Below are 18557 nucleotides of genomic sequence, written 5' to 3'. Positions count from 1 at the left end.
GAATGCAGGCTCGTCTTGCATCTCCCAAGATGAAAGGATGTCTGAATCCCCTGTGGAGACCACAGAGAAAGACCTAGTTCCCCACCTCATCGCGACCGCAGGCCTCAAATCCTTTGAAAACTCCAGAGGAATGCGGAGATCAGTGCCTCCAAAGGAGACGATGCCTGACTTCTCGTGAAACTTGATAGGAGTCCCAGGATTCCTGTGGCACGTGGAAAGGGACCCTTGGTCTCCCGCCTCAGCTGGAGAGGCGTCTCAAATGCCCTGCCAAGCCACGAGGAGAATCCCGAGTTGTCCCTCGCAACTATGCAGGAGTACTCACTTGGCTGAACAAACACGTGTTTGGAAGGGCCATCCCCGTCGTAACTCGAGAATATACCCCAGGTTCCCGCCGCAACTCGAGAAAAACCATGAGACTTCCCCCTCGCCGCGAGATGAGGCCCGATTCCCCTGCACTGCGTGCAGAGCAATTCCGTGTTCCACATCACACATGAAAGGAGCCTTGATTTCCTTGATGGCACTCCAGAGAAACCCCAAGAACACTGTTTCAAGGTTAGAGCGATCCTGAGGTCACTGTAGCAACACGAAAGAGCTTCGTGGACCAAGAATCAACTCGAGATGAGAGGTTAATCCCTGGCTTCGACTCCAGAGGAATACCACCTTACCACAAGCACCTCAAGAGGAGGCTTCTCTCAGCTCTAGGTATGTGAGAGGGACCCTGAGTTTGCGGACTCAAGTGGAATGGACACCGCGATGCCCTGACTCGAAATAAGGCTGGATATCCCTGCAATGACTTAAATGCAGGCTCGTTTTGCCTCTCCAAAGACGAAATGATGTCTGAATCCCCTGTGGAGACCACAGAGAAAGACCTGGTTCCCCACCTCATCGCGACGGGAGGCCTCACATCCTTTGAAAATTCCAGAGGTACGGGGAGATCAGTGCCTCCAATGGAGACGATGCCTGATTCCTCGTGAAACTTGATAGGAGTCCCAGGATTCCTGTGGCACGTGGAAAGGGAGCCTTGGTCTCCCTCCTCAGCTGGAGAGGCGTCCCAATTGCCCTGCCAAGCCTCGAGGAGAATCACGAGTTGTCCCTTGCAACTAGGCAGGAGTCCTGACGTCGCTGAACGAACACGTGGTTGGAAGGGCCATCCCTGTCGTAACTCGAGAATATACCCCAGGTTCCCGCCGCAACTCGAGAAAAACCATGAGACTTCCCATTCGCCGCGAGATGAGGCCCGATTCCCCTGCACTGCGTGCAGAGCAATTCCGTCTTGAACATCACACATGAAAGGAGCCTTGATTTCCTTGATGGCACTCCAGAGAAACGCCAAGAACACTGTTTCAAGGCTAGAGGGATCCTGAGGTCACTGTAGCAACACAAAAGAGCTCCGTGGACCAAGAACCAACTCGAGATGAGAGGTTAGTCCCTGGCTTCGACTCCAGAGGAATACCTCCTTACCACAAGCACCTCAAGAGGAGGCTTCTCTCAGCTCTAAGTATGTGAGAGGGACCCTGAATTTGCGGCCTCAAGTGGAATGGACACCGCGATGCCCTGACTCGAAATAAGGCCGGATATCTCTGCAGAGACTTGAATGCAGGCTCGTCTTGCATCTCCCAAGAAGAAAGGATGTCGGAATCCACTGTGGAGACCACAGAGAAACACCTAGTTCCCCACCTCATCGCAACCGGAGGCCTCACATCCTTTGAAAACTCCAGAGGTACGCGGAGATCAGTGCCTCCAAAGAAGACGATGCCTGACTCCTCGTGAAGCTTGTTAGGAGTCCCAGGATTCCTGTGGCACGTGGAAAGGGACCCTTGGTCTCCCGCCTCATCTGGAGAGGCGTCTCAATTGCCCTGCCAAGCCTCGAGGAGAATCCCGAGTTGTCCCTCGCAACTAGGCAGGAGTCCTGACGTGGCTGAACAAACACGTGTGTGGAGGGGCATCCCCGTGGTAACTCGAGAATATACCACAGGTTCCCGCCCCAACTCGAGAAAAATCATGAGACTTCCCCCTCGCCGCAAAATGAGGCCTGATTCCCCTGCACTGCGTGCAGAGCAATTCCGTGTTGCACATCACACATGAAAGGAGCCTTGATTTCATTGATGGCATTCCAGAGAAACCCCAAGAACACTCTTTCAAGGCTAGAGGGATCCTGAGGTCACTATAGCAACACGAAAGAGTTCCATGGACCAAGAACCAACTCGAGATGAGAGGTTAGTCCCTGGCTTCGACTCCAGAGGAATACCACCTTACCAAAAGCACCTCAAGAGGAGGCTTCTCTCAGCTCTAGGTATGTGAGAGGGACCCTGAGTTTGCGGCCACAAGTGGGATGGACACCGTGAAGCCCTGACTCGAAATCAGGCCGGACATCCCTGCAGTGACTTGAATGCAGGCTCGTCTTGCATCTCCCAAGACGAAAGGATGTCTGAATCCCCTGTGGAGACCACAGAGAAAGACCTAGTTCCCCACCTCATCGCGACCGGAGGCCTCACATCCTTTGAAAACTCCAGAGGTACGCGGAGATCAGTGCCTCCAAAGGAGACGATGCCTGACTCCTCGTGAAACTTGATAGGAGACCCAGGATTCCTGTGGCACGTGGAAAGGAAACCTTGGTCTACCGCCTCAGCTGGAGAGGCGTCCCAATTGCCCTGCCAAGCCTAGAGGAGAATCCCGAGTTGTCCCTCGCAACTAGGCAGGAGTCCTGACATGGCTGAACAAACACGTGTTTGGAAGGGCCATCCCCGTCGTAACTCGAGAATATACCCCAGGTTCCCGCCGCAACTCGAGAAAAACCATGAGACTTCCCCCTTGCCGCGAGATGAGGCCCGATTCGCCTGCACTGCGTTCAGAGCAATTCCGTGTTGCACATCACACATGAAAGGAGCCTTGATTTCCTTGATGGCACTCCAGAGAAACCCCAAGAACAGTCTTTCAAGGCTAGAGGGATCCTGAGGTCACTGCAGCAAAACGAAAGAGTTCCGTGGGCCAAAAATCAACTCGAGATGAGAGGTTAGTCCCTGGCTTCGACTCCAGACGAATACCACCTTACCAGAAGCACCTCAAGAGTAGGCTTCTCTTAGCTCTAGGTATGTGAGAGGGACCCTGAGTTTGCGGCCTCAAGTGGAATGGACACCGCGATGCCCTGACTCGAAATACGGCCGGATATCCCTGCAGTGCCTTGAATGCAGGCTCGTCTTGCCTCTCCCAAGACGAAAGGATGTCTGAATCCCCTGTGGAGACCACAGAGAAAGACCTGGTTCCCCACCTCATCGCGACCGGAGGCCTCACATCCTTTGAAAACTCCAGAGGTACGTGGAGATCAGTGCCTCCAATGGAGACGATGTCTGACTCCTCGTGAGACTTGATAGGAGTACCAGGATTCCTGTGGCACGTGGAAAGGGACCCTTCGTCGCCCGCCTCAGCTGGAGAGGCGTCCCAATTGCCCTGCCAAGCCTCGAGGAGAATCCCGAGTTGTCCCTCGCAACTAGGCAGGAGTCCTGACGTCGCTGAACAAACACGTGTGTGGAAGGGCCATCCCCGTCGAAACTCGAGAATATACCCCAGGTTCCCGCCGCAACTCGAGAAAAACCATGAGACTTCCCCCTCGCCGCGAGATGAGGCCCGATTCCCCTGCACTGCGTGCAAAGCAATTCCGTGTTGCACATCACACATGAAAGGAGCCTTGATTTCCTTGATGGCACTCCAGAGAAACCCCAAGAACACTGTTTCAAGGCTAGAGGGATCCTGAGGTCACTGTAGCAACACGAAAGAGCTTCGTGGACCAAGAATCAACTCTAGATGAGAGTTTATTCCCTGGCTTCGACTCCAGAGGAATACCACCTTACCACAAGCACCTCAAGAGGAGGCTTCTCTCAGCGCTAGGTATGTGAGAGGGACCCTGAGTTTGCGGCCTCAAGTGGAATTGACACCGCGATGCCCTAACTCGAAATAAGGCCGGATATCTGTGCAGTGACTTGAATGCAGGCTCGTCTTGCATCTCCCAAGAAGAAAGGATGTCGGAATCCACTGTGGAGACCACAGAGAAACACCTAGTTCCCCAGCTCATCGCGACCGGAGGCCTCACATCCTTTGAAAACTCCAGAGGTACGCGGAGGTCAGTGCTTCCAAAGGAGACGATGCCTGACTCCTCGTGAAACTTGATAGGAGTCCCAGGATTCCTGTGGCACGTGGAAAGGGACCCTTGGTCTCCCGCCTCAGCTGGAGAGGCTTCCCAATTGCCCTGCCAAGCCTCGAGGAGAGTCCCGAGTTGTCCTCACAACTAGGCAGCAGTCCTGACGTCGCTGAACAAACACGTGGGTGGAAGGGCCATCCCCGTCGTAACTCGAGAATATACCCCAGGTTCCCGCCGCAACTCGAGAAAAACCATGAGACTTCCCCCTCGCCGCGAGATGAGGCCCGATTCCCCTGGAGTGCGTGCAGTGCAATTCCGTGTTGCACATCACACAGGAAAGGAGCCTTGATTTCCTTGATGGCACTCCAGAGAAACCCCAAAAACACTGTTTCAAGGCTAGAGGGATCCTGAGGTCACTGTAGCACCACGAAAGAGCTCCGTGGACCACAAATCAACTCGAGATGAGAGGTTAGTCCCTGGCTTCGACTCCAGAGGAATACCACCTTACCATAAGCACCTCAAGAGGAGGCTTCTCTCAGCTCTAGGTATGTTAGAGAGACCCTGAGTTTGCGGCCTCAAGTGGAATGGACACCGCGAAGCCCTGACTCGAAATAAGGCCGGATATCCCTGCAGTGACTTGAATGCAGGCTCGTCTTGCCTCTCCCAAGACGAAAGGATGTCTGAATCCCCTGTGGAGACCACAGAGAAAGACCTAGTTCCCCACCTCATCGCGACCGGAGGCCTCACATCCTTTGAAAACTCTAGAGGTACGCGGAGATCAGTGCCTCCAAAGGAGAAGATGCCTGACTCCTCGTGAAAATTGATAGGAGTCCCAGGATTCCTGGGGCACGTGGAAAGGGACCCTTGGTCTCCCGCCTCAGCTGGAGAGGCGTCCCAATTGCCCTCCCAAACCTCGAGGAGAATCCCGAGTTGTCCATCGCAACTAGGCAGGAGTACTCACTTGGCTGAACAAACACGTGGGTGGAAGGGCCATCCCCGTCGTAACTCGAGAATATACCCCATGTTCCCGCGCAACTCGAGAAAAACCATGAGACTTCCGCCTCGCCGCGAGATGAGGCCCGATTCCCCTACACTGCGTGCAGAGCAATTCCGTGTTGCACATCACACATGAAAGGAGCCTTGATTTCCTTGATGGCACTCCAGAGAAATCCCAAGAAAACTCTTTCAAGGTTAGAGGGATCCTGAGGTCACTGTAGCAACAGGAAAGAGTTCCGTGGGCCAAAAATCAACTCGAGATGAGAGGTTAGTCCCTGGCTTCGACTCCAGAGGAATACCACCTTACCATAAGCACCTCAAGAGGAGGCTTCTCTCAGCTCTAGGTATGTGAGAGGGACCCTGAGTTTGCGGTCTCAAGTGGAATGGACACCGCGATGCCCTGACTCGAAATAAGGCCGGATATCCCTGCAGTGACTTGAATGCAGGCTTGTCTTGCATCTCCGAAGATGAAAGGATGTTTGAATCCTCTGTGGAGACCACAGAGAAAGACCTAGTTCCCCACCTCATCGCGACCGGAGGCCTCACATCCTTTGAAAACTCCAGAGGTACGTGGAGATCAGTGCCTCCAATGAAGACGATGCCTGACTCCTCGTGAAACTTGATAGAAGTCCCAGGATTCCTGTGGCACGTGGAAAGGGACCCTTGGTCTCCCGCCTCAGCTGGATAGGCGTCTCAATTGCCCTGCCAAGCCTCGAGGAGAATCCCGAGTTGTCCCTCTCAACTAGGCAGGAGTCCTGACGTGGCTGAACAAACACGTGGTTGGAAGGGCCAGCCCCGTCGTAACTCGAGAATATACCCCAGGTTCCCACCGCAACTCGAGAAAAACCATGAGACTTCCCCCTCGCCGCGAGATGAGGCCCGATTCCCCTGCACTGCGTGCAGAGCAATTCCGTGTTGCACATCACACAGGAAAGGAGCCTTGATTTCCTTGATGGCACTCCAGAGAAACCCCAAGAACACTGTTTCAAGGCTAGAGGGATCCTGAGGTCACTGTAGCAACACAAAAGAGCTCCGTGGACCACAAGTCAATTCGAGATGAGAGGTTAGTCCCTGGCTTCGACTCCAGAGGAATACCACCTTACCACAAGCACCTCTAGAGGAGGCTTCTCTCAGCTCTAGGTATGTGAGACGGACCCTGAGTTTGCCGCCTCAAGTGGAATGGACACCGCGTTGCCCTGACTCGAAATAAGGACGGATATCCCTGCAGTGACTTGAATGCAGGCTCGTCTTGCATCTCCCAAGATGAAAGGATGTCTGAATCCCCTGTGGAGACCACAGAGAAAGACCTAGTTCCCCACATCATCGCGATCGCAGGCCTCAAATCCTTTGAAAACTCCAGAGGTATGCGGAGATCAGTGCCTCCAAAGGAGACGATGCCTGACTTCTCGTGAAACTTGATAGGAGTCCCAGGATTCCTGTGGCACGTGGAAAGGGACCCTTGGTCTCCCGCCTCAGCTGGAGAGGCGTCTCAATTGCCCTGCCAAGCCACGAGGAGAATCCCGAGTTGTCCCTCGCAACTAGGCAGGAGTACTCACTTGGCTGAACAAACACGTGGTTGGAAGGGCCATCCCCGTCGTAACTCGAGAATATACCCCAGGTTCCCGCCGCAACTCGAGAAAAACCATGAGACTTCCCCCTCGCCGCGAGATGAGGCCCGATTCCCCTGCACTGCGTGCAGAGCAATTCCGTGTTCCACATCACACATGAAAGGAGCCTTGATTTCCTTGATGGCACTCCAGAGAGACCCCAAGTACACTGTTTCAAGGTTAGAGCGATCGTGAGGTCACTGTAGCAACACGAAAGAGCTTCGTGGACCAAGAATCAACTCGAGATGAGAGGTTAATCCCTGGCTTCGACTCCAGAGGAATACCACCTTACCACAAGCACCTCAAGAGGAGGCTTCTCTCAGCTCTAGGTATGTGAGAGGGACCCTGAGTTTGCGGACACAAGTGAAATGGACACCGCGATGCCCTGACTCGAAATAAGGCCGGATATCCCTGCAATGACTTAAATGCAGGCTCGTTTTGCCTCTCCAAAGTCGAAATGATGTCTGAATCCCCTGTGGAGACCACAGAGAAAGACCTGGTTCCCCACCTCATCGCGACCGGAGGCCTCACATCCTTTGAAAATTCCAGAGGTACGGGGAGGTCAGTGCCTCCAATGGAGACGATGCCTGATTCCTCGTGAAACTTGATAGGAGTCCCAGGATTCCTGTGGCACGTGGAAAGGGACCCTTGGTCTCCCTCCTCAGCTGGAGAGGCGTCCCAATTGCCCTGCCAAGCCTCGAGGAGAATCAAGAGTTGTCCCTCACAACTAGGCAGGAGTCCTGACATGGCTGAACGAACACATGGTTGGAAGGGCCATCCCCGTCGTAACTCGAGAATATACCCAAGGTTCCCACCGCAACTCGAGAAAAACCATGAGACTTCCCCCTCGCCGCAAAATGGGGCCGGATAACCTGCACTGCGTGCAGAGCAATTCCGTGTTGCACATCACACATGAAAGGAGCCTTGATTTCCTTGGTGGCACTCCAGAGAAACCCCAAGAACACTGTTTCAAGGCTAGAGGGATCCTGAGGTCACTGTAGCAACACAAAAGAGCTCCGTGGACCACAAGTCAATTCGAGATGAGAGGTTAGTCCCTGGCTTCGACTCGAGAGGAATACCACCTTACCACAAGCACCTCAAGAGGAGGCTTCTCTCAGCTCTAGGTATGTGAGAGGGACCCTGAGTTTGCGGACACAAGTGAAATGGACACCGCGATGCCCTGACTCGAAATAAGGCCGGATATCCCTGCAATGACTTAAATGCAGGCTCGTTTTGCCTCTCCAAAGTCGAAATAATGTCTGAATCCCCTGTGGAGACCACAGAGAAAGACCTGGTTCCCCACCTCATCGCGACCGGAGGCCTCACATCTTTTGAAAATTCCAGAGGTACGGGGAGGTCAGTGCCGCCAATGGAGACGATGCCTGATTCCTCGTGAAACTTGATAGGAGTCCCAGGATTCCTGTGGCACGTGGAAAGGGACCCTTGGTCTCCCTCCTCAGCTGGAGAGGCGTCCCTATTGCCCTGCCAAGCCTCGAGGAGAATCACGAGTTGTCCCTCACCACTAGGCAGGAGTCCTGACATGGCTGAACGAACACATGGTTGGAAGGGCCATCCCCGTCGTAACTCGAGAATATACACCAGGTTCCCGCCGCAACTCGAGCAAAACCATGAGACTTCCCATTCGCCGCGAGATGAGGCCCGATTCCCCTGCACTGAGTGAAGAGCAATTCCGTCTTGAAAATCACACATGAAAGGAGCCTTGATTTCCTTGATGGCACTCCAGAGAAACCCCAAGAACACTGTTTCAAGGCTAGAGGGATCCTGAGGTCACTGTAGCAACACGAAAGAGCTCCGTGGACCAAGAACCAACTCGAGATGAGAGGTTAGTCCCTGGCTTCAACTCCAGAGGAATACCTCCTTACCACAAGCACCTCAAGAGGAGGCTTCTCTCAGCTCTAAGTATGTGAGAGGGACCCTGAATTTGCGGCCTCAAGTGGAATGGACACCGCGATGCCCTGACTCGAAATAAGGCCGGATATCTCTGTAGAGACTTGAATGCAGGCTCGTCTTGCATCTCCCAAGAAGAAAGGATGTCGGAATCCACTGTGGAGACCACAGAGAAACACCTAGTTCCCCACCTCATCGCAACCGGAGGCCTCACATCCTTTGAAAACTCCAGAGGTACGCGGAGATCAGTGCCTCCAAAGGAGACGATGCCTGACTCCTCGTGAAGCTTGTTAGGAGTCCCAGGATTCCTGTGGCACGTGGAAAGGGACCCTTGGTCTCCCGCCTCAGCTGGAGAGGCGTCTCAATTGCCCTGCCAAGCCTCGAGGAGAATCCCGAGTTGTCCCTCGCAACTAGGCAGGAGTCCTGACGTGGCTGAACAAACACGTGTGTGGAGGGGCATCCCCGTGGTAACTCGAGAATATACCACAGGTTCCCGCCCCAACTCGAGAAAAACCATGAGACTTCCCCCTCGCCGCAAAATGAGGCCTGATTCCCCTGCACTGCGTGCAGAGCAATTCCGTGTTGCACATCACACATGAAAGGAGCCTTGATTTCCTTGATGGCATTCCAGAGAAACCCCAAGAACACTCTTTCAAGGCTAGAGGGATCCTGAGGTCACTATAGCAACACGAAAGAGTCCCATGGGCCAAAAATCAACTCGAGATGAGAGGTTAGTCCCTGGCTTCGACGACAGAGGAATACCACCTTACCATAAGCACCTCAAGAGGAGGCTTCTCTCAGCTCTAGGTATGTGAGAGGGACCCTGAGTTTGCGGCCACAAGTGGGATGGACACCGTGAAGCCCTGACTCGAAATCAGGCCGGACATCCCTGCAGTGACTTGAATGCAGGCTCGTCTTGCATCTCCCAAGACGAAAGGATGTCTGAATCCCCTGTGGAGACCACAGAGAAAGACCTAGTTCCCCACCTCATCACGACCGGAGGCCTCACATCCTTTGAAAACTCCAGAGGTACGCGGAGATCAGTGCCTCCAAAGGAGACGATGCCTGACTCCTCGTGAAACTTGATAGGAGACCCAGGATTCCTGTGGCACGTGGAAAGGAAACCTTGGTCTCCCGCCTCAGCTGGAGAGGCGTCCCAATTGCCCTGCCAAGCCTAGAGGAGAATCCCGAGTTGTCCCTCGCAACTAGGCAGGAGTCCTGACATGGCTGAACAAACACGTGTTTGGAAGGGCCATCCCCGTCGTAACTCGAGAATATACCCCAGGTTCCCGCCGCAACTCGAGAAAAACCATGAGACTTCCCCCTTGCGGCGAGATGAGGCCCGATTCGCCTGCACTGCGTTCAGAGCAATTCCGTTTTGCACATCACACATGAAAGGAGCCTTGATTTCCTTGATGGCACTCCAGAGAAACCCCAAGAACACTGTTTCAAGGCTAGAGGGATCCTGAGGTCACTGTAGCAACACGAAAGAGCTTCGTGGACCAAGAATCAACTCGAGATGAGAGGTTAGTCCCTGGCTTCGACTCCAGAGGAATACCACCTTACCACAAGCACCTCAAGAGGACGCTTCTCTCAGCTCTAGGTATGTGAGAGGGACCCTGAGTTTGCGGCCTCAAGTGGAATGGACACCGCGATGCCCTGACTCGAAATAAGGCCGGATATCTCTGCAGTGACGTGAATGCAGGCTCGTCTTGCATCTCCCAAGACGAAAGGATGTCTGAATCCCCTGTGGAGACCACAGAGAAAGAACTAGTTCCCCACCTCATCGCGACCGGAGGCCTCACATCCTTTGAAAACTCCAGAGGTACGCGGAGGTGAGTGCCTCCAAAGGAGATGATGCCTGACACCTCGTGAAGCTTGTTAGGAGTACCAGGATTCCTGTGGCACGTGGAAAGGGACCCTTGGTCTCCCGCCTCAGCTGGAGAAGTGTCTCAATTGCCCTGCCAAGCCTCGAGGAGAATCCCGAGTTGTCCCTCGCAACTAGGCAGGAGTCCTGACGTGGCTGAACAAACACGTGGTTGGAAGGGCCAGCCCCGTCGTAACTCGAGAATATACCCCAGGTTCCCGCCGCAACTCGAGAAAAACCATGAGACTTCCCCCTTGCGGCGAGATGAGGCCCGATTCGCCTGCACTGCGTTCAGAGCAATTCCGTGTTGCACATCACACATGAAAGGAGCCTTGATTTCATTGATGGCACTCCAGAGAAACCCCAAGAACAGTCTTTCAAGGCTAGAGGGATCCTGAGGTCACTGCAGCAAAACGAAAGAGTTCCGTGGGCCAAAAATCAACTCGAGATGAGAGGTTAGTCCCTGGCTTCGACTCCAGAGGAATACCACCTTACCAGAAGCACCTCAAGAGGAGGCTTCTCTCAGCTCTAGGTATGTGAGAGGGACCCTGAGTTTGCGGCCTCAAGTGGAATGGACACCGCGATGCCCTGACTCGAAATACGGCCGGATATCCCTGCAGTGCCTTGAATGCAGGCTCGTCTTGCCTCTCCCAAGATGAAAGGATGTCTGAATCCCCTGTGGAGACCACAGAGAAAGACCTGGTTCCCCACCTCATCGCGACCGGAGGCCTCACATCCTTTGAAAACTCTAGAGGTACGCGGAGATCAGTGCCTCCAAAGGAGACGATGCCTGACTCCTCGTGAAAATTGATAGGAGTCCCAGGATTCCTGGGGCACGTGGAAAGGGACCCTTCGTCTCCCGCCTCAGCTGGAGAGGCGTCCCAATTGCCCTCCCAAACCTCGAGGAGAATCCCGAGTTGTCCATCGCAACTAGGCAGGAGTACTCACTTGGCTGAACAAACACGTGGGTGGAAGGGCCATCCCCGTCGTAACTCGAGAATATACCCCAGGTTCCTGCGCAACTCGAGAGAAACCATGAGACTTCCGCCTCGCCGCGAGATGAGGCCCGATTCCCCTACACTGCGTGCAGAGCAATTCCGTGTTGCACATCACACATGAAAGGAGCCTTGATTTCCTTGATGGCACTCCAGAGAAATCCCAAGAAAACTCTTTCAAGGTTAGAGGGATCCTGAGGTCACTGTAGCAACAGGAAAGAGTTCCGTGGGCCAAAAATCAACTCGAGATGAGAGGTTAGTCCCTGGCTTCGACTCCAGAGGAATACCACCTTACCATAAGCACCTCAAGAGGAGGCTTCTCTCAGCTCTAGGTATGTGAGAGGGACCCTGAGTTTGCGGTCTCAAGTGGAATGGACACCGCGATGCCCTGACTAGAAATAAGGCCGGATATCCCTGCAGTGACTTGAATGCAGGCTCGTCTTGCATCTCCCAAGACGAAAGGATGTCTGAATCCCCTGTGGAGGCCACAGAGAAAGACCTGGTTCCCCACCTCATCGCGACCGGAGGCCTCACGTCCTTTGAAAACTCCAGAGGTACGCGGAGATCAGTGCCTCCAATGGAGACGATGCCTGACTCCTCGTGAAGCTTGCTCGGAGTCCCAGGATTCCTGTGGCACGTGGAAAGGGACCCTTGGTCTCCCGCCTCAGCTGGAGAGGCGTCCCAATTGCCCTGCCAAGCCTCGAGGAGAATCCCGAGTTGTCCCTCGCAACTAGGCAGGAGTCCTGCCGTGGCTGAACAATCACGTGGGTGGAAGGGCTATCCCCGTAGTAACTCGAGAATATACCCCAGGTTCCCGCCGCAACGCGAGAAAAACCATGAGACTTCCCCCTCGCCGCGAGATGAGGCCCGATTCCCCTGCACTGCGTGCAGAGCAATTCCGTGTTTCACATCACACAAGAACGGAGCCTTGATTTCCTTGATGGCACTCCAGAGAAACCACAAGAACACTGTTTCAAGGCTAGAGGGATCCTGAGGTCACTGTAGCAACACGAAAGAGATCCATGGACCAAAATTCAACCCGAGATGAGAGGTTAGTCCCTGGCTTCGACTCCAGAGGAATACCACCTTACCACAAGCACCTCAAGAGGAGTCTTCTCTCACCTCTAGGTATGTGATAGGGACCCTGAGTTTGTGGCCTCAAGTGGAATGGACACCGCGATTCCCTGACTCGAAATAAGGACGCATATCCCTGCAGTGACTTGAATGCAGGCTCGTCTTGCATCTCCAAAGATGAAAGGATGTCTGAATCCCCTGTGGAGACCACAGAGAAAGACCTAGTTCCCCACCTCATCGCGACTGGAGGCCTCACATCCTTTGAAAACTCCAGAGGTAGGCGGAGATCAGTGCCTCCAAAGGAGACGATGCCTGACTCCTCGTGAAGCTTCTTAGGAGTCCCAGGATTCCTGTGGCACGTGGAAAGGGACCCTTGGTCTCCCCCCTCAGCTGGAGAGGCGTCCCAATTGCCCTGCCAAGCCTCGAGGAGAATCCCGAGTTGTCCCTCGCAACTAGGCAGGAGTCCTGACGTCGCTGAACAAACACGTGGTTGGAAGGGCCATCCCCGTCGTAACTCGAGAATACACCCCAGGTTCCCGCCGCAACTCGATAAAAATCATGAAACCCCCTCGCCGCGAGGTGAGGCCTGATTCCCCTTCACTGCGTGCAGAGCAATTCCGTGTTGCACATCACACATGAAAGGAGCCTTGATATCCTTTATGGCACTCCAGAGAAAACCCAAGAACACTGTTTCAAGGCTAGAGGGATCCTGAGGTCACTGTAGCAACACAAAAGAGCTCCATGGACCACAAACCAACTCGAGATGAGAGGTTAGTCCCTGGCTTCGACTCCAGAGGAATACCACCTTACCACAAGCACCTCAAGAGGAGGCTTCTCTCAGCTCTAGGTATGTGAGAGGGACCCTGAGTTTGCGGCCTCAAGTGGAATGGACGCCGCGATGCCCTGACTCGAAATCCGGCCGGATATCCCTGCAGTGACTTGAATGCAGGCTCGTCTTGCCTCTTCCAAGACGAAAGGATGTCTGAATCCCCTGTGGAGACCACAGAGAAACACCTAGTTCCCCAGCTCATCGCGACCGGAGGCCTCACATCCTTTGAAAACTCCAGAGGTACGCGGAGATCAGTGCCTCCAAAGGAGACGATGCCTGACTCCTCGTGAAACTTGATAGGAGTCCCAGGATTCCTGTGGCACGTGGAAAGGGACCCTTGGTCTCCCGCCTCAGCTGGAGAGGCGTCGCAAGTGCCCTGCCAAGCCTCGAGGAGAATCCCGAGTTGTCCCTCGCAACTAGGCAGGAGTCCTGACGTGGCTGAACAAACACGTGTGTGGAGGGGCATCCCCGTCGTAACTCGAGAATATACCCCAGGTTCCCGCCGCAACGCGAGAAAAACCATGAGACTTCCCCCTCGCCACGAGATGAGGCCCGATTCCCCTGCACTGCGTGCAGAGCAATTCCGTCTTGCACATCACACATGAAAGGAGCCTTGATTTCCTTGATGGCACTCCAGAGAAACCCCAAGAACACTGTTTCAAGGCTAGAGGAATCCTCAGGTCAATGTAGCAACATGAAAGAGCTCCGTGGACCAAAAATCAACTCGAGATGAGAGGTTAGTCCCTGGCTTCGATTCTAGAGGAATACCACCTTACCACAAGCACCTCAAGAGGAGGCTTCTCTTAACTCTAGGTATGTGAGAGGGACCCTGAGTTTGCTGCCTGAAGTGGAATGGACACCGCTATTCCCTGACTCGAATTAATGCCGAAAATCCCTGCAGTGACTTGAATGCAGGCTTGTCTTGCATCTCCGAAGATGAAAGGATGTTTGAATCCTCTGTGGAGACCACAGAGAAAGACCTAGTTCCCCACCTCATCGCGACCGGAGGCCTCACATCCTTTGAAAACTCCAGAGGTACGCGGAGATCAGTGCCTCCAATGAAGACGATGCCTGACTCCTCGTGAAACTTGATAGAAGTCCCAGGATTCCTGTGGCACGTGGAAAGGGACCCTTGGTCTCCCGCCTCAGCTGGATAGGCGTCTCAATTGCCCTGCCAAGCCTCGAGGAGAATCCCGAGTTGTCCCTCTCAACTAGGCAGGAGTCCTGACGTGGCTGAACAAACACGTGGTTGGAAGGGCCAGCCCCGTCGTAACTCGAGAATATACCCCAGGTTCCCACCGCAACTCGAGAAAAACCATGAGACTTCCCCCTCGCCGCGAGATGAGGCCCGATTCCCCTGCACTGCGTGCAGAGCAATTCCGTGTTGCACATCACACAGGAAAGGAGCCTTGATTTCCTTGATGGCACTCCAGAGAAACCCCAAGAACACTGTTTCAAGGCTAGAGGGATCCTGAGGTCACTGTAGCAACACAAAAGAGCTCCGTGGACCACAAGTCAATTCGAGATGAGAGGTTAGTCCCTGGCTTCGACTCCAGAGGAATACCACCTTACCACAAGCACCTCTAGAGGAGGCTTCTCTCAGCTCTAGGTATGTGAGACGGACCCTGAGTTTGCCGCCTCAAGTGGAATGGACACCGCGTTGCCCTGACTCGAAATAAGGACGGATATCCCTGCAGTGACTTGAATGCAGGCTCGTCTTGCATCTCCCAAGATGAAAGGATGTCTGAATCCCCTGTGGAGACCACAGAGAAAGAACTAGTTCCCCACATCATCGCGACCGCAGGCCTCAAATCCTTTGAAAACTCCAGAGGTATGCGGAGATCAGTGCCTCCAAAGGAGACGATGCCTGACTTCTCGTGAAACTTGATAGGAGTCCCAGGATTCCTGTGGCACGTGGAAAGGGACCCTTGGTCTCCCGCCTCAGCTGGAGAGGCGTCTCAATTGCCCTGCCAAGCCACGAGGAGAATCCCGAGTTGTCCCTCGCAACTAGGCAGGAGTACTCACTTGGCTGAACAAACACGTGGTTGGAAGGGCCATCCCCGTCGTAACTCGAGAATATACCCCAGGTTCCCGCCGCAACTCGAGAAAAACCATGAGACTTCCCCCTCGCCGCGAGATGAGGCCCGATTCCCCTGCACTGCGTGCAGAGCAATTCCGTGTTCCACATCACACATGAAAGGAGCCTTGATTTCCTTGATGGCACTCCAGAGAGACCCCAAGTACACTGTTTCAAGGTTAGAGCGATCGTGAGGTCACTGTAGCAACACGAAAGAGCTTCGTGGACCAAGAATCAACTCGAGATGAGAGGTTAATCCCTGGCTTCGACTCCAGAGGAATACCACCTTACCACAAGCACCTCAAGAGGAGGCTTCTCTCAGCTCTAGGTATGTGAGAGGGACCCTGAGTTTGCGGACTCAAGTGAAATGGACACCGCGATGCCCTGACTCGAAATAAGGCCGGATATCCCTGCAATGACTTAAATGCAGGCTCGTTTTGCCTCTCCAAAGTCGAAATGATGTCTGAATCCCCTGTGGAGACCACAGAGAAAGACCTGGTTCCCCACCTCATCGCGACCGGAGGCCTCACATCCTTTGAAAATTCCAGAGGTACGGGGAGGTCAGTGCCTCCAATGGAGACGATGCCTGATTCCTCGTGAAACTTGATAGGAGTCCCAGGATTCCTGTGGCACGTGGAAAGGGACCCTTGGTCTCCCTCCTCAGCTGGAGAGGCGTCCCAATTGCCCTGCCAAGCCTCGAGGAGAATCACGAGTTGTCCCTCACAACTAGGCAGGAGTCCTGACATGGCTGAACGAACACATGGTTGGAAGGGCCATCCCCGTCGTAACTCGAGAATATACACCAGGTTCCCGCCGCAACTCGAGCAAAACCATGAGACTTCCCATTCGCCGCGAGATGAGGCCCGATTCCCCTGCACTGAGTGCAGAGCAATTCCGTCTTGAAAATCACACATGAAAGGAGCCTTGATTTCCTTGATGGCACTCCAGAGAAACCCCAAGAACACTGTTTCAAGGCTAGAGGGATCCTGAGGTCACTGTAGCAACACGAAAGAGCTCCGTGGACCAAGAACCAACTCGAGATGAGAGGTTAGTCCCTGGCTTCAACTCCAGAGGAATACCTCCTTACCACAAGCACCTCAAGAGGAGGCTTCTCTCAGCTCTAAGTATGTGAGAGGGACCCTGAATTTGCGGCCTCAAGTGGAATGGACACCGCGATGCCCTGACTCGAAATAAGGCCGGATATCTCTGCAGAGACTTGAATGCAGGCTCGTCTTGCATCTCCCAAGAAGAAAGGATGTCGGAATCCACTGTGGAGACCACAGAGAAACACCGAGTTCCCCACCTCATCGCAACCGGAGGCCTCACATCCTTTGAAAACTCCAGAGGTACGCGGAGGTGAGTGCCTCCAAAGGAGACGATGCCTGACTCCTCGTGAAGCTTGTTAGGAGTCCCAGGATTCCTGTGGCACGTGGAAAGGGACCCTTGGTCTCCCGCCTCAGCTGGAGAGGCGTCTTAATTGGCCTGCCAAGCCTCGAGGAGAATCCCGAGTTGTCCCTCGCAACTAGGCAGGAGTCCTGACGTGGCTGAACAAACACGTGTGTGGAGGGGCATCCCCGTGGTAACTCGAGAATATACCACAGGTTCCCGCCCCAACTCGAGAAAAACCATGAGAATTCCCCCTCGCCGCAAAATGAGGCCTGATTCCCCTGCACTGCGTGCAGAGCAATTCCGTGTTGCACATCACACATGAAAGGAGCCTTGATTTCATTGATGGCATTCCAGAGAAACCCCAAGAACACTCTTTCAAGGCTAGAGGGATCCTGAGGTCACTGTAGCAACACGAAAGAGTCCCGTGGGCCAAAAATCAACTCGAGATGAGAGGTTAGTCCCTGGCTTCGACGACAGAGGAATACCACCTTACCATAAGCACCTCAAGAGGAGGCTTCTCTCAGCTCTAGGTATGTGAGAGGGACCCTGAGTTTGCGGCCACAAGTGGGATGGACACCGTGAAGCCCTGACTCGAAATCAGGCCGGACATCCCTGCAGTGACTTGAATGCAGGCTCGTCTTGCATCTCCCAAGACGAAAGGATGTCTGAATCCCCTGTGGAGACCACAGAGAAAGACCTAGTTCCCCACCTCATCACGACCGGAGGCCTCACATCCTTTGAAAACTCCAGAGGTACGCGGAGATCAGTGCCTCCAAAGGAGACGATGCCTGACTCCTCGTGAAACTTGATAGGAGACCCAGGATTCCTGTGGCACGTGGAAAGGAAACCTTGGTCTCCCGCCTCAGCTGGAGAGGCGTCCCAATTGCCCTGCCAAGCCTAGAGGAGAATCCCGAGTTGTCCCTCGCAACTAGGCAGGAGTCCTGACATGGCTGAACAAACACGTGTTTGGAAGGGCCATCCCCGTCGTAACTCGAGAATATACCCCAGGTTCCCGCCGCAACTCGAGAAAAACCATGAGACTTCCCCCTTGCCGCGAGATGAGGCCCGATTCGCCTGCACTGCGTTCAGAGCAATTCCGTGTTGCACATCACACATGAAAGGAGCCTTGATTTCCTTGATGGCACTCCAGAGAAACCCCAAGAACACTGTTTCAAGGCTAGAGGGATCCTGAGGTCACTGTAGCAACACGAAAGAGCTTCGTGGACCAAGAATCAACTCGAGATGAGAGGTTAGTCCCTGGCTTCGACTCCAGAGGAATACCACCTTACCACAAGCACCTCAAGAGGAGGCTTCTCTCAGCTCTAGGTATGTGAGAGGGACCCTGAGTTTGCGGCCTCAAGTGGAATGGACACCGCGATGCCCTGACTCGAAATAAGGCCGGATATCTCTGCAGTGACGTGAATGCAGGCTCGTCTTGCATCTCCCAAGACGAAAGGATGTCTGAATCCCCTGTGGAGACCACAGAGAAAGAACTAGTTCCCCACCTCATCGCGACCGGAGGCCTCACATCCTTTGAAAACTCCAGAGGTACGCGGAGGTGAGTGCCTCCAAAGGAGATGATGCCTGACACCTCGTGAAGCTTGTTAGGAGTACCAGGATTCCTGTGGCACGTGGAAAGGGACCCTTGGTCTCCCGCCTCAGCTGGAGAAGTGTCTCAAT

The sequence above is a fragment of the Cervus elaphus genome, chromosome 15 (assembly GCF_910594005.1).
Source record: "Cervus elaphus chromosome 15, mCerEla1.1, whole genome shotgun sequence".
NCBI lineage: Eukaryota > Metazoa > Chordata > Mammalia > Artiodactyla > Cervidae > Cervus > Cervus elaphus.
This window is presented reverse-complemented; position numbering follows the sequence as displayed.